Source organism: Oryctolagus cuniculus, chromosome 2, assembly GCF_964237555.1.
Source record: "Oryctolagus cuniculus chromosome 2, mOryCun1.1, whole genome shotgun sequence".
Lineage (NCBI taxonomy): Eukaryota > Metazoa > Chordata > Mammalia > Lagomorpha > Leporidae > Oryctolagus > Oryctolagus cuniculus.
In genome coordinates this window covers 155,499,207-155,522,292 of record NC_091433.1, presented here as the reverse complement: position 1 = coordinate 155,522,292, position 23,086 = coordinate 155,499,207, and the positions used below count along the sequence as shown (strand labels likewise).

The following is a 23,086-nucleotide window of genomic DNA, read 5'->3' as shown; positions in this document are numbered from 1 at the left end:
CTGGGCCACAGCAGAGAGCTGGACTGGAAGAGAAGCAACCGGGACTAGAACCTGGCGCCCATATGGGATGCCGGCGCCACAGGTGGAGGATTAACCAAGTGAGCCACGGCGCTGGCCCCCTCAAAGAAACTTTACGGAATAGAGTGTGTTTGAACTGCAGCCTCCAGCAGTGAATGGAGAGCGTGGGACAGGAAATGGGGAAGGGAACAGGCATGGATGACCGGCTCGTGAGGGCGTCCCGAGCCATGTGGAGAAGTCTTTATTCTGTAGGCCTTGGGGAGCAATACGCAGGAAGTGAAGTAATAACTATGGTATCCAGAGAGGGGGAGAAAGCCCAGGAAAATGCTGGTTCCCAGGACCAAGAGAACGGTCTTTCCTGCAACTGTTAGTGCAGGCTGTGGAGGAAGAGGTAGGACCTGGCCTTTCAGAAGGGAAAGCGTTTGTTTCAGTTAGGATGCTTTTGTTGGCATCAGAATTCTACGCAAGCTGGCTTAAAAATCTGCATGTCTGTGAACTGTCATAATTGGAAGTCCAGAGGTATAGGTTTTAGGACTGACTTGGTCCCACGGTGCCGGGTCCTGTTCCTTTGCCTTTCTTAAGTCTGCCTGCCTTGTTCCATCATCTGGTGGTGAGATAGTGTGCATCGTTGCCTGTCCCTGTGGCACCCTTGGAGTGGAAGGAAACCTTTCCCAGAAGCTCCCTGCAAACCTGCAGGGACTGGCCCAGATGAAGGCGTATGTGCGTTCCTGAATCCATGCTGTCTCAGCCAGTCACTTGCGAGGAAGATGGAGTTCTTCTGACCAGGTTAGCTCGGGACGCACCCTGGGAGCTCTTGGGGGAGGTCAGCTTTCCTGAGAAGAGAGCAGAGGCACTGCAAACATTTTTGCACAAATACCCCATGAAATAATTTTGGAAAGCATTGTATACCCCTATGTATTTATAAATGAACATCCAAAACTGAAAAAAATAAATAAAAATAAAAACTGGCATGCAAAACCACACCCTACTACACTGCAAGGATTTCTTTAAAGATTTATTTATTTGTTGGAAAGGCAGAATGAAATAGGGAGCGAGAGAGAGATTTCACAACCACTGGTTCACCCCCCAAGTGCCCACAATAGCCAGGGCTGGACCAGGCTGTAGCCAGGAACTCTGAGAGTCCCATGTGGGTGGCAGAGATTCGAGTACTTGAGCCAACATCTACTGCTTCCCAGTGCATAAGGAGCAGAGGAGCCAACACTCTGATACGGAATGCAGGTGTTCCAAGCTGCAGCTTAACCCACTGAGCTACAGGCCAGCCCTGCCCGCCCCTGCTGGACCTGCAATGAAAAAGACAAACACGGGGCTCCCGACTGGCCCTGGATCCAGAGGCAGCCTCTCAGCCAGCTGTGCTACTATGTTCTGAGCGCTGTCAATGAAGAAAATGCTTGCAAATGCTCCCTCTTCCAGAACATGCAGTTCTCACACAGGAATCAGTCTGGTGCCCAGTCAGTGCATCTGAATAATGGTCTGACACATATGAGGAAAAGCACTGGACCTGGTTTGCAACACAGCCCTGCTATTTTAAAACTGTGTGTCCTTAAATGTTTCTCTCTCTTTTCAGATTTATTTGCTTATTTTATGTGGGGAGCAACTGAGACTAGACTAAGTTACTGGAATTAAGACTTATTCTATGCATCTGCTCTCCCACAATATGGCGCTGAGAGAGAGAGACCAAACAACCTCTACGCAGCTGCCTCATCAGTTTGATAAGCTGCAGGAGCTGATCCTGCTCCTGATTGGAGGAGAGCAGCGTACTTGGCGTGTGGGTAGCAGAGTTGGGATTGTTGGAAGAGGACTATAAAGGAGGAGAGAGACAACATGCACCAGGAACATCTGAGAGGAACATCTGAGCAACATCTGAGCAGCCCCTGAGAGCCAGCCGGTGGTGTGCCGCTCCTCCGCGGAAGCGGGGAAAGCGGCAGGGGGGGTGCCGCCCCTCCACGGAGATGGAGGGGCTGGCAGCTAACCCGGGATGGGCGTCGTTCCTCCACGAGTGAGGGACCGGCAGCTAACCAGGGAAGAGCCGGGCAGAAAGAACAGCGCAGGGTCTAGTGTCGTTCCTCCGCAAATGGGGGAGCGACAATTTTATTTGAAAGTAAGAGCAATAGAGAGGATATATCTTCCATCTGCTGTTTATTCCCCAAGTGTCTGCAACAGAAAAGCTGGATCAGGATGAAGCCAGGTCTCCCACATGGATGCAGGGGCCCAAGCACTTGGGCCATCCTCTGCTGCTTTCCCAAGTGCATTAGCAGGAAGCTGGACCAGAAGTGGAGCAGCCAAGATTCAAACAGACACTGCCATCGAGGACACTGGCATCACAGGTGCAGACGTAACGAGCTGCGCCACAATGCAGCCTCGGTTTCTTACTCATGGAGTAGGAGTGAACATGACTTCCTGTGTGGCAGAGGCTTTAAGAGCCTCAAAGGAGGTGTCACAGGGCCCTGAGACGAGGTGTTCTTAAACAGGTAGCGGCTGTGAGGACATGCCTCCACGCTGTGTGGGCCTGCGCATCTCAACCTTTACCCCGGTCCTACTCCCACAGAGATAAAAATTCAAAGAAGAGACATAATACAGCACACAGGTGAGGGCAGGATTTATTTTAAAAAGAGAAAGTGAAGCCGGCGCCGTGGCTCAATAGGCTAATCCTCCACCTTGCGGCGCCAGCACACCGGGTTCTAGTCCCGGTTGGGGCGCCGGATTCTGTCCCGGTTGCCCCTCTTCCAGGCCAGCTCTCTGCTATGGCCAGGGAGTGCAGTGGAGGATGGCCCAGGTGCTTGGGCCCTGCACCCCATGGGAGACCAGGAAAAGCACCTGGCTCCTGGCTCCTGCCATCGGATCAGCGCGGTGCGCCGGCTGCAGCGGCGGCCATTGGAGGGTGAACCAACGGCAAAGGAAGACCTTTCTCTCTCTGTCTCTCTCTCTCACTGTCCACTCTGCCTGTCAAAAATAAAGAAAAAAAAAAAAAGAGAAAGTGAACATACATTCACCCGTGATTGTGGGCAGCCCCGTGGAAACCCATCAGGAGTGGGCCAGAGAGCTGCCTAGGGGAGAAGGGGGAGAAGAATCCCAAGCAAGGTCAAAGACAAAAGAAGGCCCCCCCACATTCCCATATGGTTGGCCTCTTTTAGGAGAGGGGGGTAAAGCCTGGGTGGAATTCAGCATGCGTGAGGCTTTCTGGGATTTTCATGGTACCTCCACAAGTAGTTTAACATCCATATGGCCATAATGGTGTCTCCTCCTTACTGGTTCTGGGTGAGACACAGAGCATCATGGGAAAGTGGGCATATTAGATTGACAAATAGGAGGGTGGAGTTAAAATGCAGGGCTGGCAGAAATTCCAGCTCACCTATTCCTACCTAATCTTCCCCCATATCAAAACCCCAGTGAGATGAGGAAAATAAGGACAACAGAGGGAGGTTGTACAAAGGTAGACTTAAGGGGCAGGCACGTGGCCTAGTGGATAAAACAGATTAAGACACCTGCATCCCTGGTTGGAATGACTGGGTTCACTATCCAGCTCCTGTTCCTGACTCCAGCTTCCCGCTAGTGCACACCCTGGAAGGAGCCATGTGATGCTCGCACGACTGGGCCCTGCCACCCGTGTGGGAGACCGACACTGTGTTCTCAGCTCCTGGCTGTCACTGGCATTTTGGAAGCAAGCCAGCAGATGGACGATCTGTCTCTGAGTCTCCCAGATAAAATAAAACCTAAACACAAAAGGTAGATTTATTCAACTTAAAGAACCGGCCTTGAGATTGCATCCTTCAAGGGGTTTATTTGAATTAAAATTACATTTATTATTTTTTTTAAAGATTTACTTATTTATTTGAGAGAGTTACAGACAGAGAGGAGACACAGAGAGAGAGGTCTTCCATCCGCTGGTTCACTCCCCAAATGGCTACAACGGCTGGAGCTGGGCTGATCTGAAGCCAAGATCCAGAAGCTTCTTCAGGGTCTCCCACATGGGTGTAGGGGCCCAAGCACTCGGGCCACCCACTGCTCTCCCAGGCTACCAGCAGGGAACTGGATCAGAAGCAGAGCAGCCAGAATTCAAACTGGTACCCAAATGGGATGCTGGTGCTCAGGCACAGGCTTAACCTACTATGCCACAGTGCTGGCCCCAAAATTATATTTATCTTGTGAAATAATGGTGATGTTAGAAGAATTTTTAAAATGTGTTACCAAGGGCCAGTGTTGTGGCCTAGCAAGTTAAGCCACTGCCTGTGATGCCAGCATCACATATGGGTGCTGATTGTATTTTTTTTTAAGATTTATTTATTTATTTTAAAGTTACACAGAGAGAGAAGGAGAGAGAGAGAGAGGTCTTCCATCCGCTGGTTCACTCCCCAATTGGCCGCAACAACCAGAGCTGCGGGGATCCGAAACCAGGAGCCAGGAGCTTCTTCCCGTGGGTGCAGGGGCCCAGGACTTGGGCCATCCCCCACGCCCTTCCAGGTCACAGCAGAGAGCTGGATCAGAAGTGGAGCAGCCAGGACTCAAACCGACACCCATATGGGATGCCAGCACTGCAGGCGGTGGCTTAACCCACTATGCCACAGCGCTGGCCCCTGGGTGCTGATTTGAAATCCAGCTGCTCCACTTCCAATCCAGCTGTCTGCTAGTGGCCTGGGTAAAGCAGTGGAAGATGGCTCAAGGAGTTGAGCTCCTGACACCCATGTGGGAGATCCAGAAGAAGCTCCTGGCTTCTGGCTTTGGCCTGACCCAGACCTGGCCATTGTGGTCATTTGGTGGGTGAATCAGCGGATAAAAGATCTCTCCCTCTCTCTCTCTGTCTCTCCCTCTCTCTCTTTGTAACTTAGCCTTCCAAATAAGTAAAAATAAATCATTTAAAAACACATTTTACCAAAAAAAAAGATAACTATATAGATAGAAATGCTAATTACCCTTATTTATTCATTACACATTTCATATCTGTATTGAATTATCACAGTGCACTCCATAGACACATACAATTATATATCAATGAAAAATTAGTTAAAAAAGAGTGAAATTTTTAACAATTGCATCAGTAAAAATTGGTTCTGCTTCACAAAATAAAAGGGGAACTACCTAATTTGGGGGGAAACTTACTGGTCTGTAAAACCCCAAATCTGGTTCACCTCTGAATGAGCGACCAGAAAACCTACACAGCAGAAGGAGCCGCGCCAGATGCTGCTCTTGCCGGCCTCCCTCAGCCCCCTTTTACGGACTGCCATTTGGGGAGTGAACCAGGGGATGGAAGGTCTCTCTCTCTCTCTCTCTCTCTTTCTGTAACTCTGACTTTCAAATACTTAAATAAATCTTAAAAAAAAAAAAAAAAAGCACAAATCAGATTCTAGAAGCAGACGGTTAGGGCTGGACACTGGCTATGCCTCTTGCTAACTGATATGACCTTGCTCTCTCTGCTTGCTTTCAGCATGAGTGTAGAACAGTGAAGACACAGAACAGGGTCCGCCCCCATGGCACTCAGCGAATGTCCACCACGATCCCAGAGCTCCCCTGGCCCCAGCAGACACATTCCAAACCCCCAGTGGATGCCTGAAGCTGCAGGGCGTTCCGAGCCTTATATGCTATGTTTTTTCCCACATGTGCAGACCCAATATGGGGGGATAGGAGGACAAAAGACCCTCCTCCAGGGGTGAATCCATGGGCCCTGTTATCTGCTAGCCCCCACCCAAGACTGTCCATTTTCCAGTTTAACTTGTAGTTAACAGGTTCTGATAAAATGGGAACTCAGTAACCAGAAGTTTGTAGCCACATGCGCAAGAGACCCCAAAGGTATGCAACTCCCAGCTGTCAATCACAAATGCCAATCCTGAGTGTTGCAGCCACATCACCAGTCAACGGCCCTCATACCTCACGATACCAGTACCAGACCAGGAAGGGTGCCACGTGCCCTCTCCACTGGCTCGTTCCTCCCTAGGAATGTATTTCAATCAACTTTTTTTTTTTTTTTTTACTATCCCTACTTTTTATCTCTCTGAACTATAATTCCTTATACCTTCATCGAAGAGGAACCGAAGCAAGCCAGCCATTGCCAGTGACGCTATGATAAACTTTAATTTATAAATTAAATTAGGCACAGTAAGAGTTCAACAAGAAGAATTAATAGCAAATAGAACAATTATAGTAACATGATGTAATCACAGTTATTTAAAAATCTGTGAATTATTTATTTTTTGTATTTTCCACTTGATATGTTCAGGCCTCGGTTGGCCACAAGTAACTGACACTGCAGGTAACTGAAACCACAGAAAGGGAAATTGCAGAAGAGGGGAGAGTACTGATTTCTATCATTTCTCCTCCCAGCCCCACTCCCCAGCTCACAGCCACCCGAGCCAAAACCCAGTGTGTCAGGGCCTGCAGGGATCTGCCTCAGGGGCCAGGGAGCCATTGTCTTCTCCTTGGAAAGTCCCTGGGAGGAAATGTATGGGACTGTTATTTTTGTTTTTTGTAAGGGAGAGAGACAGACATGCAGATCTCCCATCCATTGGCTCACTCTCCAGGTATGGATAACATCAAAGGCTGGGACTGGCCAAAGCAGGAACTAGGAACTCAAGTCAGGTCTCCCATGTGGTGGCAGGGACCCAAGTACTTGAGCCATCGAGTGCTGCCTCCCAAGGTGCTCAGGCGTTCATTATCAGGAAAGTGGAACTGGGCGCAGAGCTGGGACACAAAGCAGGGCTGTCTGATGAGGGTTTCAGGCATTCCAAGCCTGAAAGTGTCTTGAGCAACCACACCAAAAGTCCGTGCCCAGACTGTTCTGCATAAGCAACAAGAAGACTTTTAGCTCTGCATTGCTTTTCCTCTAAAAATCTGCCCCTCGACTGGCAAATGAGGAATTGCCTCCAGGTTCTCAGCAACTGTTTGCCACAGGAAAGCCCAGATCCCATATCGGAGCACTAGTTCAAGGCCGTGCTGCTCTGCTTCCAACCCAGCTCCCTGCTAATGCGCCTGGAAAAGCAGTGCTTGGGCCCCTCCCATCCTCTTGAGAAAGCCAGATAGAGTTCAGGACTCCACCTGGCCCAGCCATGGCTATTGTGGTCATTTGGGAAATGAACAGATCTATTTGTCTCTGTCTTTCCCTCTCTTTTTGCCTTTCAAATAAATAAAATAATCTAAAAGAAAAAAAGGAAGAGGGAAGGAAGGAAGAAGGAAAGGAGGTAGGAGAGAGGGAGGGAGGGAGGAGGGAAACCTATCGCAAGGCTGTGCATCTCACATCAGAGTGCCTGGTTTGATTCCCAGCTATCCCACTGCCAATCCAGTTCCCTGCTAATACAAATCCTGGAAGGCAGCAGATGACAGCTCAGGTACCAAAGTCCCTGCCACACATATGGGAGACTTGTACTGAGTTCTTGGCTCCTGACTTCAGCCTAGCCCATCCCTGGCTGTTGCAGGTATTTGGGGAATAAATCAGTGGACAGATGATGTCTCTCTGTCTTTCAAATAAAGTGAAAATCTTTTTGAAAATAATTTTAAAAATCCATTTTTGGAAAAACAAAAAGATCAGTTAAAAAGAAACCTTCCAGAGCCTCTCACTATCCAAGCCCCCACCCCCCATACAGGTGGTCCACACTCCATCTGGTGCCCCTCCCTGCTCATCTTGGATCCACCTCCACTTCACGAATGAAACTGCTGCTCCTTGTGGTTTCCTACTCCTCTCTGCCTGCCGCTCCTCCCACCTAGAATGTTCCTGCAGCCTCCTCATAGCCCAACCACTACCCTCATGGCTGAGCCCACCCAAGGGCCAACACCCCCACAAAGCCCCATCTCCTCCGAAGCACATACGACTCAAGTACTGGATAGCATTATTGTGAATAATAATAATTAATAACTAAATAAACTTATTTTTAAAGAAAAATATTAATTTTTTTAAAAACGAAGTCTGCCACAACCCTCTCATTGTCTGAACACCCCCAAGCTGAGGGGCTGCTCACGTCATCACATGCGCCTTCCTCCAGGGCTCACGGGTGACGCCGTGCTCCTGATGCTCACTGAGAGCGGACCAGAACGTAGCTCCAGCCTGTTCGACCACAGAGGACAGGCCCCCTTGCTCCCCACCACCCTCTCTGCACATCTCGAAGGGGTGTACAGGTGAGCAGAAGTCTGCATGCGCACCACGCCCTTCTCTTGGTTCACCCCCACTTTCTCCTGTTCCCCCTGTGCCCCTGCTGCCCCGGGAGACTGAGCCAGAACACTTGGCCAGCACAGGAAGGAGACATGTAGCTCTGACCTCCCGGCACAGGCCCTGACCACTCTGGAACACAGGTGCACAGATTACACTGTGAATCCATTTTTTTTTTTCTTTTTTTGGACAGGCAGAGTGGACAATGAGAGAGAGAGACAGAGAGTAAGGTCTTCCTTCGCCGTTGGTTCAATCCTCAAATGGCTGCTGCGGCGGGCGCACTGTGCTGATCTGAAGCCAGGAGCCAGATACTTCTCCTGGTCTCCCATGGGGGTGCAGAGCCCAGGGACTTGGGCCATCCTCCACTGCACTCCCGGGCCACAGCAGAGAGCTGGCCTGGAAGAGGAGCAACCGGGACAGAATCCGGCGCCCCAACAGGGACTAGAACCTGGGGTGCTGGCGCCGCAGGCGGAGGATTAGCCAAGTGAGCTGCAGCGCTGGCCACACTGTGAGTCTTTATTGCTACCCAAGAATTCAGTGGCAAGTTGAATCCATTTTCAGATAGAAATGATTTCTGGGGCAAGCGTTCGGGCTAGCGGTTAAGATGCCCATATTCCATGTCAGAGCACCTGGGTCTGGGTCCTGATTCCAGCTTCCTGCTAATGTGTACCTTGGGAGAGGCCATGGTGATGGCTCAAATAATTGGGGTCCTGCCACACACAAGGGAGACCTGGATTGAGTTCCCAACTCCCGACTCCTCTCTGACCCAGCTTCAGATGAACCAGCAGATAAGAGCATTCTGTGTGTGTGTGTGTGTGTCTGCAATAAGTAAACAAAAGTTAAAAGAAAGAAATGACTCCTACCCCCCACGTCCTCTATTTTTTTCTCACCCAAAAGGGGAAACAGCTTTCCAGAAAAAAAGGGCCACAAACCATGCACCAAAGCTTCAGCTGAAATAAAGGAGAACCTACTGGTGCGTTCCTTTATTAACTGAACAGATTCTGAGTATCTACTACAAACTGTTCTACATTGTAACGAGACACTCGGGAGCAGAACAGGAGGTATGAAGGATGCCCCCAGCTGTTCCCCAAGATGCTGACCCACAAGCCTCCCAGCGCCCCCACCGGGGATGGGGGCCAGGGCAGGGAGGGGCAGGCCAGGCGCAGGCCCCTGAGAAGCTGTCCCAGGGAGGCAGCCCGCGGCAGAGTGCGCATGAGCTCAGGCTGGAGGCCCCCAGTGCTGCTTGGCCCGCCAGGGACTTCACTCACAAAGCATGAAGGCACACACAGTTATTCTGAGTTCCAAGACAGAAGCCACAGAGCATTAACACCCCTGTGCGGAACCCTTTGGAGCATGGAGCCTCCAAGGACAAAAGCAAAAAACAAAGTTTCTCCTACAGTCTCAGTCAACAATCAACGCAGCTACCAGAAGTGTGGGGTGAGGGGACCAAGCGAACAGCTCTGCAGGGTGCAGGAGACACCAGCCAGCGTCCCCTCTCTACCCGTCCACGGGGGGCACAGCAGAGCAGCTCACGGGCCGACTGCCTCCCACTGGCCGAGAGCCCACCTGCACTTGTCACGCCATGGGCTGGGGTTCCCACAGCCCCCTGCTTGGCTTCTCCCGGCTTACTGGTTTGTGGTACGGGACCATTTGGATTTTTACAACATCCTTCACGGCTCATACAGAGTTATCGGCTTACAAATTGGCCTACGATACATTGGTTGAATTCTGAGTCCCACCTGCGGTTGCCTTGGCAAGACCAGCCCCAAGGGCCGGAAGTCCCCCAGCCTGCAAGACTTTGCCAAGGACCCGGTTGGACCAGATGCACGGATGGATAGGACAATGCGGAGCCTCCACGTGTTCCAGAAGCTCCGCGAACACTGTCATTTAGGGGGTTTTACGGAAGTGTCATAACCGGGGTCGAGAGAGTAACTGCGAATTTCCTTCCAAGAGCTCTCGGGCCAGAGATGGCGTACAGCCAGGGGCCAGCAAGAGGCACACGGCGGACTCTTCACCCCGTCTGCACGCCCAGACGACAAGCCTCCGGCCGCCGAGCCACTCCGCAGCCCACGGGGGGCGCTGGCCATGGGGGGCGGGGCTGGCGCCATAGTTCCACGACCCTTCCCACTGCTGGGACCTAATTTGCTAAGCACAGGCTGGAGACGCTGGAAATACCTGCTTGCTCTCCAGTCAAGGCCAGAAGGTACCAAGAGGTGTCTCCGGCGGGTGCGGCGGTGGGAACGTCTTCGCGTTCGCGTCGATTCCTCAGGCCGCCTCACCTGAGGGGAAGACCTGAGGGCTTCACCCTGCTGTGGACGAGCTATGCCCCTTGCGGCCAGCAGAGGGCAGCGCCGCCTTGCAGGGTGGCTGGTTGCAAGCCTTGAAATCAACAAAACCCAGCTGCCTCGTAGTCTTGCCTAAAAAGAGTCCTAGCCCTCGCTTTTCTCTGACTCCGGTTCTGGGGACCTAGAATTCATTCTGAAACGATTCTGCTGCCATTAGGAGGGAAGAAACAGGATGGCCTTGGAGCAGAATCCTATCATCCGAGACACACGCACGCCCCCACGTGTCCTTCATTCCCTCTCTCCTTCATTTAAATCTGTCCTCCTGGGCGCATTGCAAGCTTGCTCCGCAGCTCTGTCATGCAATCCTTTGTTCCCGTTAAAAGGAATGTCAGGCCTCAGTGAGCAGGTGGTGAAAACATGCCTGAGGCAGGAAGCCTTCCCACCGTACCTGGAAGTCGGCTCAAGCCTGCAGCCTCGGAGTCTCCAGTCCCTGAGAAGACAGCGGCTCAGACTCTCTGGACCCAGTTGTCCTTGGTGGTGACAGTCATGGCTTCCAAAATCTTTGCAAACCATTCCTGCATCTGAGCCGCTTGTCAACTTGCTTTATGGGTGCCAGAGAATTTCACATAAACATGTGAGACATGTTTATGCTTTGCCTTGTCCGGATCCACCATCAGCCAAACCTCTGTCCAACCCATGTGCTGGCAGTGGCGGCTGTGAGACCCATCCCAGACCTTCCCCTGCCCCTGGGCTCTCCCTGGAGTCAGTGCTGGGTCACTGGTCTTGCTCAGAAGCCCACCCATGTGCTTGCCTCTTAACTCCGCCTCTGGCCTGGTGGGATGTGGGTCTCAACTAGAAGCTCTGCTAGGGAACAAGAAAATCCAGTCAGTGTTCATGATATAGCTTCACACTGACAACTAATACTTAAATTTATTTTAAAGGCAGAGAGAGAGAGAGAGAGATCTCATTGGCTAGTTATTCTATAAATACCCACAATAGCCAGGAACTCAGTCCAGATCTCCTGTGTGGGTGGTAGGAACCCAACTGTCTGAACCATCACCTGCCTCCCCGGGTGCACATGAGCAGGAAACTGGAATCCAAAGTAGAGCTGGGGTTCGGACCCAGGCACTCGACGTGGGATGTGGGCATCCCAGGCACCATCTTAACCACTAGTTCAAATCTTCCACCCACTGAGAAGTTCACACTGTAACAAGAAGAAAATAACCCAAAGGCACTGAATTCTGAAGCGAGGTGTCTGGCTTTGGGAGAGGCATATCTGAGGAACAGAGACTGGGCCGCCTGGGTGGCTGGATCTGCCCGGATACCACAGGGCTGAACCACGCCCATCTAGGTAGGGATGTGGCCACAGAGCCAAGCACTGTTTCCTCCCCACTGTCCCGGTGATCTCATTGCCGAGGCTGAGCGCTCTGGTGTCTGCCAAGCATAAGCTCATCTCTGATGACCTTGGCTGCTGACAAACCATCACTCCGAGCATCTCATACACTCCATGGGCCAAGCTCTCGGGGGGGATGTGGTGAAAACCACCGATGTCTCGCAGAGTCCACCCCGGGCTCTCGTTCAAGGTTTTACTACATCCAGGAACTTTCTGGTGCCCAAAGCCCTTCACACTTGACCTTTGTGGCACAGACACTGCCCCAAGCTCTGATTTCTTTAGCTGCTGACGCCACCCAACTCCTTTCTGGGGCCACCTTCCCTCTCCATAATTTTCTCATGGACTGAATGAGCCACTTCAAAAACTCTACTTGGTTGAGTAACGCCACCAGCTTCGAACGATCACGTAAGACTTTATTACGTGCTCCCATTGCAAACTTGCGCGTAGCTATGTATGCGCTGGCTCTCACCCTGGAACCCAAAGCCATTTATAGGCTCTGTCTCATTAGCTCCCACAGGAGCCCTGAAGGTAGGGAGAAGACCTGGGGTTCATCATTCTGCGTGAATAAGAAACTTGTCCGGAACTAGTCACGGCCATCAATCTATGCTTTACAACATTTTGTTTGTTTACTGGTAGGTTGATCTGAGAGGCAGAGAGAGAGAGAATAGAGAGAGCTCTCACACCCTGATTTAGTCCCCAAATACCCACAAAAGCTGGAGCTGGGCTGGGCCAAAGCTGCAGACTGGGAACTCAATCCAGGTTCTCCCATGAGTGGCAGGGACCCAAATCCTTGAGTCATCACCTGCTGTCTCCCAGGTGCAACTGAAGGAAATGGTCATTGAGGAAAGAGCTGGGCCTTCAAACCCAGGTTCTCCTATATGGGACATGGCCACAAAATGGGGTCAGAACTGCTAGGCCAAACACCCAGCTGTTTCGTGATCATCTTAGGGCCACTTTGAGAAACTTGCATTCTGCAACAGATAAGGCAAAATAGAACAGAGTGAAGTCTATGGCGTGGGGGCTTCATTCGAGGGTCAGCGTAAGGACGAAGGCTTAGCACTTTGGATAATCATCCAGTCCCAAGCCACAGCAAGTCCCAGGGGATTGGCACAGTGTCTTGGGTGAAATCAGACAGTAGAAGAACCCAGGTGTTTTCATTAAGTTGACAATTCATCATCATAGAGACACCCAAGGAAAGGTGGAAATCACCCGGATGTATGACTGCACATTTGGAGAAGGGCCAGCGGCCCAATGAGGAGCTAAAAGACTGAGGGTAAGAAAGGACCGGGAAGCAAGTGGGGGCCAACCCATGCCGGTCCTTGGGGACCCTACTCTGACGACTCACTGAGGGTTAAATCCAGGGAGGGACCTGATTCCATATGTAGTTTGAATGAATTGGAGGGGCCACATGGGTGCAGGGAATCCAGCAGGAGGCTCCTGCGGGAGCCCAGGTAGGGAATGGTCACTTGGGCTGCATGATGGCAGTGAAGGCAAAGCAAGTAGCTGGATTTGAGAGCTGTGGAGGCGAGAAAATCCGGAAGGGGCCAAGGAGAGAAAGGACACAACAGCAGAAGTGGGATTTTCCAGTATAAACTTTGGTAAGCAGCATACTGTTAACTCCTTTGAGCTGCCAGATATCCCAGAGGGTAACGGAATAAAAGGAGAACCTAACACTTACTGAGAATTCCAAATATGTTCCAGTCGCTGGGCTGTGGTCCTGTAAGCCACAGGTTAAGAATCTGGCTTTGAATAAGAATTCCAGCTCTGCATTTATTCGTGATTTGGCCTCAGCCAACTTACTTAAAATCCTCATCTGCATAATGTGATTGATAATACTTTTTATTCAGAGATGTTATAAAGTGCAAAGATAGATGAGTTAGTTAATGTAAGCTGCTTAGGGTCAGGCCTAGCATACACCAATGACCCATCAAATGATAGTTACTTCTTTTTGTATTCTTTTTCCTGCCTTTTTTTTTTTTTTTTTTTTTTTTTTTTTGCCAGGCAGAGTTAGACAGTGAGAGAGAGAGAGAAAGAAAGGTCTTCCTTCTGTTGGTTCACTCCCCAAATGGCTGCTACGGCTGGCGCTGAGCCGATCCGAAGCCAGGAGCCAGGTGCTTCTCCTGGTCTCCCATGCAGGTGCAGGGACCCAAGCACCTGGGCCATCCTCCACTGCCTTCCCAGGCCACAGCAGAGAGCTGGACTGGAAGAAGAGCAACCGGGACTAGAACCCGGCACCCCAATCGGGACTAGAACCCGGGGTGCCGGTGCCACAGGCAGAGGATTAGCCAAGTGAGCCACGGTGCCGGCCTTCTTTTTGCATTTTTAAAAAAGGTTTAGTTATTTATTTTGAAAGGCAGCATTACAGAGGTTGAGGGGAGAGATAGAGAGATCTTCCATGTGCTGATTCACTCCCCAAATGACTACAAAGACCAGGGTTGGGTCAGGATGAATCCAGGAGCCAGGAGCTCCATCTGGGTCTCCCACGTGGGTGGCAGGGGCCCAAGGATTTGGGCCATCTTCTGCTGTTTTCCCAGGTGCAATAGCAGAAATCAGATCAGAAGTGGAATAACCGGGACTTGAACTGGTGCTCATAGGGGATGCTGGCGTTGTAGGTGGCAGGTTAACCTGCTGTGCCACAATGCCAGCTCCAACAGTTACTCATATAAGTATGCGTTATTCATATTTATTCCTCATAGTATACCCAGACTATAGAAATTGTTGGCTCTGTAATATAAAAGAAGAAACTGTGAGACTTAGAGAGGTTAAACCATTTACCCAGAATTTTTACTTCTGGCCATGACAGAGCAGTAGAGAACAGATTTAAATATCGATAACCAGATAATTAGACAAAAATATAATACGACTATTATTAGACATTGAACAATAGGCACTACTAATCCGTGGGCCCTAAGAGAAGGGAAACCAAGTGAGACCTATGGTTGCCCTGGTTTCCACCTGGATGCACATTCTACCCATGGCACAGGGGCAGCCCAGTGGTCTTGCTGAGGTCAAGGGTAGAGCATGGGGAGGAGCTGGAATTTCGCAGAAGAGGTCTGGTGAGGATGGAGCCCCCACAGAGAAAGTGCGTCAGGGTCTCCTTGAGCCTGTGCGGAATGGAATAGTGAAGCGCACGTGAATGGCGGAGCAGTCGTGAATAGTATGAGATTCCTCGTGGAATCTAGAGAAGAGCTCTCACAGAGCTGTGCGCACGACTGACAGTGGATAGCATTGGGAGGGATTCTTGGTTGCGCAGCTTATCGAAGGTTGCACATGTTGTGGAGCCGGGATTTGAATCGAGCAGTGCAGCCTGCACAACTTTCTGCAGAGATGCCACGTGGCAGACTTGCCATAGCCACCCGTGCTCCCTCCCAGACAGCTTTCCAAAGGCTGAGGATTGTTAGCGCTTTCAGGTCTGCAGGGGGAGACTTGCATCCACTGAAAAGACATGTTCAAGTCTTGCCCTCTTACACGTCGGTGCAACCTTATTTGGAAATAAGTTCTTTGCCGATGGAATCGGTAAAGTTAAAATCAGGTCATCCTAGGTTAGGAAGGCCTTAACCTAATAACTCGTGTCCTTACAAACAGGGAAATTCAGAGAAGATGTGCAGGGAAATTATCATGTGACAATGTGCGTCCATGAGCCAAGGAACACTATGCATTACCCTCAAGCCCTCAAGAGCTAGGCGGAGGCAGGGAAGCCTTCTTCCCCAGGGCTTCCGGGGGGAGCTCAGTACCTCGATTTTGGACTTCTAGCTTCCAGTATGTTTTTTTTCCTTTAAAATGTGTGTTTACTTTCATCTACTTCAAGGCAGAGTGGCAGAGAAAAGGAAAGACCCTCCATCTGCTTGTTGGTGCCCAAAATGCCTGCAATAATGGGCTGGGCCAGGCTGAAGCCAGGATCCCTGATATCTATTCAGGACTCCCCGACATGGGTGGCAGGGGCCCAAGCACCTGAACCATCATCTGCTGCCTCCCAGGATACGTTGGCAGGAAGCTGATGGGAAGCAGAGTAGCCACGACTTGAACGTGGCACTCAGATAAGGACTTCCCGAGGGGCGGCTTAACCCAGTGCACCACTGCACTCCCCTTAGTTTGTGCTGTTTAAGCCTCTGTGCTGGTGGGGCTTTGTCACAACCACCCTAGGGGGTGAATGCAATCCCTACAGCTTCCTTTTTCCTGGTCTTCCCCAGCCCAGGGCAAAGTGAGAGTTGACAGCAGGGCATAAAGTTGACAAAATAAAGAAGCTTGAGGATCCCAGGCTACAGGAGAAAGCAGGAAGGGGGGAACTGGTTGGACCGGTTTTTCTCAGAGCACAGTGACTTTAATCCCAACAGGGTCACATTTTAAAGTTAATTGATTCAGGGAGAGAGGCCTGGGCATTGTGTGAAACTCTGTGCTGGGCCCGCTGAGGAAGCCAGATGAGTCAGCTGCCCTTGGCCTTTGAGGAGCTCTTGGGAGCGGGAGTCAGCTCTGTGCAAGGTGTAATGGAGAGGCCAGCGATTAGTCAAGGTGTGAGTAGCAGGTTGTGCCATTCACTATCAAGAGAGTGATTCATCCCGCCTGGGGCAGGACGGACAGCTTCACCAGGGGGAGGAGACTTCTCCCCACACAAGGCCTGACCCTGGAGTGCACCGCCCACGGGAGAAGGCGCTGTTAGGTGTCCATCAGAGTCAGGTGGGGAGAACAGACCTCCCAGGAACTCTGGGCTTTCCCTGGGTGTGTTTGTCCCCATTAACAAAGCAAAGCTGGCCACTCAGTGGAGAGGACAAAGCTGGATCAGAAGCAGAGGAGCCAAGGCTTGAACCAGCACCCTGATGTGGGATGCAGGTGTCCTGGGCTTTTCCCCTGATTCCTGCTAGTGAACCTGGGAGGCAACAGGTGACAGCCTAAGTCTCTGGGTTCCTGCCACCTACATGGGAGACCTGGATGGAGTTCCTGGCTCCTGGTTTCAGTCTGACTCAGCTCCTGGCTGTTGAAGACATTTGGGGAGTGAATCACCAGATGGAAGACTTCTCTCTTTCTCTCTCTCTCCTTGCCTTTCACATAAATTAAATAAATAAATAAAAAGTATTAAACACCAACACTCACTACCCCCTCCCTGGGTTCAGGACAACTTTTTAAGCTGAAGACACTGCAATCACTCAATTCTTGTAAACATAAAACAGCAGGTACCTGTGGTGCAGCCCGAGCCTGCCAGGAGGGAGGGCTGAGCCTAAGACCGTGTTTTCTTTGGGATCTCAGCAGTTCTGGGGTTTAAAGGCCTTTCAGTTGCTGATGCTTCCTCTATTCCCAGTAATGCTATTTTCTGAAATGTTTCCCAGGGCCTAGCTCAGCAAAGAGGGAGAAGGGAAAGCTGCAGTTTTCCTATACGGTCCATTCCACTGTGATTCCACTGGGAATTCTTCCTTTCCGGAGATCTCTGGCTTCCTTCCTCCCAGACACTTCATTCACTCCCGCAGCAAATAGTCATCTGGAATCTCTTAGGTGTCGGGCACTGCGCAGAGCACAGGTGTGCGGTAGTAAGTGCCGTATTCCTGTACCACGTCACCCAGGCTGCCGCCCAGGTTTTTGTTTTTGTTTTTAAGATGTATTTATTGGCTGGCACCGCGGCTCACTAGGCTAATCCTCCGCCTTGTGGCACCGGCACTCCGGGTTCTAGTCCCGGTTGGGGCGCCGGATTCTGTCTCAGTTGCCCCTCTTCCAGGCCAGCTCTCTGCTGTGGCCAGGGAGTGCAGTGGAGGATGGCCCAGGTGCTTGGGCCCTGCACCCCATGGGAGACCAGGAGAAGGAGAAGAAGGAGAAGAAGAAGAAGGTAACACATGGGAGACCCAGATGGAGCTCCTGGCTCCTGGCTTCAGCCTGGCCCAGTTCTGGCTGTTAACACCCATTTGGGGAAGTGAACCAGAGGATGGAAGCTCTCTGTCTCTGTCTCTTCCTCTCTCTGTCATTCTGCCTTTCAAATAGATGAACAGAAACCTTAAAAGCAGGAGAAGGAGATGGCAGCAAGGGAGAAGGGGAAGGGAGGGATTCTTTGGGACTGGTTTTCCCAGCACCTGGGTCTGGTGTGTCGCCGACAAACAAATGGCACACACGTCTTCCCACACCTGAGAACTACCAGTGAGTATCAGTTTTATAGAGAAATGGAACCAGCCTTCCTTCCTGTAATAGGACTATATTAATGTTGCTTTTATGAAATCTAAGCAATTTGATTCTGGACTTGCGGGGTGGAGAATCCCAGGACTGTGGACTCACAGCCCCACCACCAACAAAAAAGGATGAGAAAAATGGGGCAGCAGCCTGAAACACTAGGAATCCAGGTCCCTGCAGGGAGCCCAGGGCACTGCCCGCTTCACGCCAGCCACGTGATCACCCCAGCGCCTTCCCCTGGGGCCGGGAGACAAAGGAGAGGGGAGGAGACTTGGGGACAAAGAGCGAGAGCTGTAGAAACTGGCGTTGGGCGTGGATCCCGCTGTTACCTGCTCTGTTTCTGCCTCTGTTTTCTGTCTTTCAGAGGATATTAAAAATTAACCTGAGCTGTAAAAGGACTACGTAAGCAAAGGCACCTTTGGACTCCTCGGAGGGGACCTGCCCGTCCGGTCTGAGAGCCCAGAGAGGGGCAAGGCTTCCATGCTGTGCTCCCGCCCCGCCCCTCGGGTCACTCTGCTCCCTTTCAGGGCCTGGCTGCCGCCCACCTCCCCCGCCTCTCTCCGCCTCCATTTCAACGTTCGGGCCCTAGCTACTGTCCCTAAACTGGGACAAATGCTTTATAGAGAAGAAAACTGAGCTCCCCGACAAATGGGTGTCACCAAACAGTGACAGGGGAGATCACTTTGGTTGTTGGATGTGGTTTATAAACATGCAAACGCGAGAATGAGGCCGGCCTAGAGGGCCGGTGCGGGAAGCAGGACAGACACCCAGGTCACCGCGGGGCTGTGCACTTCCTCTGTGACACTATTCCCTCTGCTGCACCTGCGGGCGCTTTCTACTGTTAGGAATGTTTGCAACGCTCTCCCCCTCTGCCCTCCGCCGCCTGTCACACACATGTACATACACACGCTGAGCTCCAGAGGCCGTTCAGAAGCCGGCTGTCTTGGACAGACTGTGACTTTAAATTTTGGAGGAAAGGAAGAAAGTTCCCAGTTCCGCAGTTCAGCGTTGAGTTTGTCTGCCTTGTGGTTTCAACAGGGGTTTTGCTTTGGGCTCCTACCTGCTTCTCTGGTTTCTCCTCTGGCAGTGAAGAGGAGTCCTGCAGCGGCAGATCCTTTTCCAGTCACAGGGGGATGAGGCCAGTCTCCCACAAATGGCCAGCGAGGCAGATAGACGCCACAAGCTTTCCTTGGTTGCCTATTAGTCTTTCATGGAATTTATATTTTTTAAAGAAGTTTGTGGCTTTTTTTTTTTTTTTAAGATTTATTTGAGGGCCGGCGCTGCGGCTCACTGGGCTAATCCTCTGCCTTGCGGCGCCGGCACACCGGGTTCTAGTCCCGGTCGGGGCGCCGGATTCTGTCCCGGTTGCCCCTCTTCCAGGCCAGCTCTCTGCTGTGGCCAGGGAGTGCAGTGGAGGATGGCCCAAGTGCTTGGGCCCTGCACCCCATGGGAGACCAGGAGAAGCACTTGGCTCCTGCCATCGGATCAGCGCGGTGCGCCGGCCATGGCGGCCATTGGAGGGTGAACCAACGGCAAAAGGAAGACCTTTCTCTCTCTCTCTCACTGTCCACTCTGCCTGTAAAAAAAAAAAAAAAAAAAAAAAATTTATTTGAGAGTATTTGAGAGGCAGAAAGGGGCGGGGTGGAGAGAGAGAGACAGAGTCTTTCATTTGCTGGTTCACTCCCCAAATGACCACAATGGCCACAAGTGAGTTGATCCAAAGCCAAGAGCCAGAAACTTCTTCCAGGTCTCCTATATGGGTGCAGGGGCCCAAGTGTAAGGCCGCCACAAAACACAATCAAACTCCTTACTGGAGTAAGGGACAGGGGGAAACCTGACAGACTGAAGGGAAGGGTGTTAGGAAACTGGTGCAGTTTTAGCCAGGTGGCCGCATGGCCCAGCTGCCTGAGCCAGGCTCCACCCCCATCCTAATGGGATTCGCTGCTCCTGCTTCCATGCCCGTCCTCAGGCAAAGTTTTAAAAGGGCCTGTTCCTGCACACGTGCTCTCTTGGCTCTTCTCTTGGTCCTTCTCTCCTGCGCTCTCTTGGCCTCTCTTGGCTTCTCTCCTCCTCTCGTCTCTCTTCTCCCTCCTCTCTGTCTCTCTCATAGTCTCCTTCTCTTTTCCTTCGCCGCCCCTTCACTCCGGTCCATAGGGTGTTCCCCAATAAACCCTTTCCGTTACTCCGGTGTTCGGTGTGTTTTGTGACAGCTAACATTAATATATAACAAAGGAATGAAGAAGAAAAAGGAGAGCGTAAGAGAGAGATCAAGAGACAGAGAGATCAAAAGAGAAAGAGAGAGCCACGTGTTCAGGAACAGGTCCTTTTAAAACTGCCAGGGGTCCAGCAGGGAAGTAGGAGTAGCGAATCCCATTAGGTTGGGGGTGGGGCTAACACCGGTGGTAGGGCCATGTGGCCACCTGGCTTCCAGCAATGGCGGCGGGAGCTAGAGCCTAGAATGGTGCCAGGGTGTAGATCCCGCCATAGATAAAACTGTGCCATTTTACTAACACCAAGGACTTGGCCCATCTTTTACTGCTTTCCCAGGCCATAGCAGAGAGCTGGATCAGAAGTGGAACAGCTGGGACTTGAATTGGCTCCCATATGGGATGCCGTCACTACAGGTAGTGGCTTTACCTGTTACACCACAGCACCAGCCCCTCATGGGTTTTAAGGACACCATTTTTTTTTTTAGTCTTTTTCTTTATGGGGCTATAATTTACATGCATAAAACACACAGGTCTTAGGGCTACTGTTCAGGGACAAGGACAAAGATTTGTGTAACTCACACTTCTTTTTTTCTTTTCATTTATTTTAAAGGCAGAATGAAAGAGACAAGAGAGATCTTCCATCTGCTGGTTCACTCCCAAATGGCCACAATGACCAGGCTGAGGCCAGGAGCCTGGAACTCCAACTGGGTCTCCCATGTGGGTGGCAGGGGCCCAAGATTTTGAGCCATTGTCTGCAGCCTTCCCAGGAGCATTAGCAGGGAATTGGATGGGAAACGGAGCAGCCAGAACTCAAACCAGCACTCGGATACAGGATGCCAGTGTCACAGGCAACAGCTTAACCCCCGGTGTTACAACACCAGCCTCTCACACTTCTGTTAAAATACAGAGCATTCCCACTGCCCCCAAAGTCTCCTCATGCCCTTTCCTAGTCAGTTTCAGTCTGAGCTCTATCACCATAGATTAGCTTTGTCAGGTCTAGAATTTCATGTGGATGGCATCATGCAGTATATACTTACTCACTCTGGCTTTTACTATTAGTGCAATGTTCTTGAGATTCACACACATTGCTGCATAAAGCTCCATTCTGTTTTGAAGACGCCTTTGATAGAAAACTCATATTTTATTGAGTCTCTCTGTGTGGGGTCTGGTCCTAGGCCCTGTGCTGGACATCCAGGAAATATTATGCGGTGACTTCCTTCTGTTTCAACTTAGCTGAATCGAAACATTTCTCAGATCTCCCCCCACTGAGCATTCCCAGTTAGTTTGCACAGTATTTGTAAGACCAAGGTGAAGCAGCGGCTGTAGGTAAGGTGTAGACAGCAGGCACTGAGGCATCTCACAACCACTGCTACTGGAAGTTAGTTCACAGGCATGTGCCAACACCCAGCCACAACTCCTCCAGCTCCTGCCAGAACTCCCTTAGCTTCTGCAAGGTCTGGATCAAGTATGTGCTGCTCCAGGCTGAAAGATGCAGCGTCCCCTGCAGGGCGCCCATAATTCCAAGAGTGGAAGCCGTGCGATTCAAGGCTGGCTTTAGTTAGTTCTCCTGGGTCCTCCTTGTCCTCAAGAGCTCTTGTGTGACCTCATTCTCATGCTGTGTTTCCCCACTGTCTGGGGGGTGACCCACACGGGACTTCACGCTAAACCCTAGATAGTCTGTCTTCCATTAGATACCACAATTGTGTGATTCAATATGAGCCCTGCTTCCTCTAATCAAATCCTGACTGATTCAGGAGGGACTACAACATCCTTGGGGCCAGCGCTGTGGCGTAGCAGGTAAAGCCATGGCCTACAGTGCTGGCATCCTATATGGGCGCTGGTTTGAGTCCCAGCTGGTCCACTTCTGATCTTCTCTGCTATGGCCTAGGAAAGCAGTAGAAGATGGCCCAAGTCCTTGGGCCCCTGTACCCGCATGGGAAACCTGGAAGAAGCTCCCAGCTCCTGGCTTCGGATCAGCGCAGCTCTGGCTGTTGTGGTCAGTTGGGGAGTGAACCAGCAGATGGAAGACCTCTATCTCTCTCTGCCTCTCCTTCTCTCTGTGTAACTCTATCAAATAAATAAATAATTTAAAAAAAAGTTAACATCCACAGGGATAATGCATCCAGCATCCAGGCTGTCCTCTTAGCTCCTGAGATTGAAAGCCAGTGGTGATTTGCTGCTGTGCACTTCAGCAATGCCGGCTCCTGGAATGGCCCCATCTCCATTTCTCCCCACACAGATTCTTGTTCTCATTCCCTTTCTCTCCCTTCACCTGTTCTCCAACCCCATCTAGACTGCTCATCCTTGACTTCTCCTTTTTTCTTGTTTAAGATTTGTTTATAAGAAAATAGAATTAGATATATAGTGAGAGGGAGAGACATACACCGAGAGAAAGGTCTTCCATCTACTGGTTCACTCCCCCAAATGGCCGCCAACAGCTGAAGCTGGGCCAGGTGGAAGCCAGGAACTTCCTCCAGGTCTCCCACATGAATGGCAGGGGCCCAAGTATTTGGGCTATCCTCCATTGCCTTCCCAGGTGCATTAGCAGGGAGTTGGATAGGAAGTGGAGCAGCTGAGACTCAAACAGGTACTCTGATGTGCCACGGTGGCATTGTAGGCAGCAGCTTAGCTCCCTGTAATACAACGCTGGCCCCAGACTTTTTTATTCAGCCCGTCAGCCTCTGGCTTCCCTTTCCCATCCTCCAGTCTATAGAATATCACCTTATCACCTCATCCACTTTCTTGCCAGCCACTTCAGTGCTGTTAGGAAAAAAATCATTGAAAACTTGGGAACAGGCAAGAGAATGACTACATGTCCTTGCCATGCCATTTAGCATGCTTAATAGGCGCACCTCAGGATGATTTGGTTATCTGGAAGAAAGAA

The 23,086-nt window shown here is 51.0% G+C and overlaps 1 long non-coding RNA gene across 1 annotated transcript; it reads right to left on the bottom strand.

Moving 5' to 3' along the window:
• Positions 1–215: 215 nt before the first annotated feature.
• On the bottom strand, positions 216–19,168 carry LOC138848818 (uncharacterized). Its single transcript, XR_011386924.1, has 2 exons — positions 19,053–19,168; positions 216–851 (listed from the first exon to the last, which is right to left on the bottom strand). It is a non-coding gene; the product is annotated as an uncharacterized lncRNA (long non-coding RNA).
• Between the last annotated feature and the right edge of the window lie 3,918 nt (positions 19,169–23,086).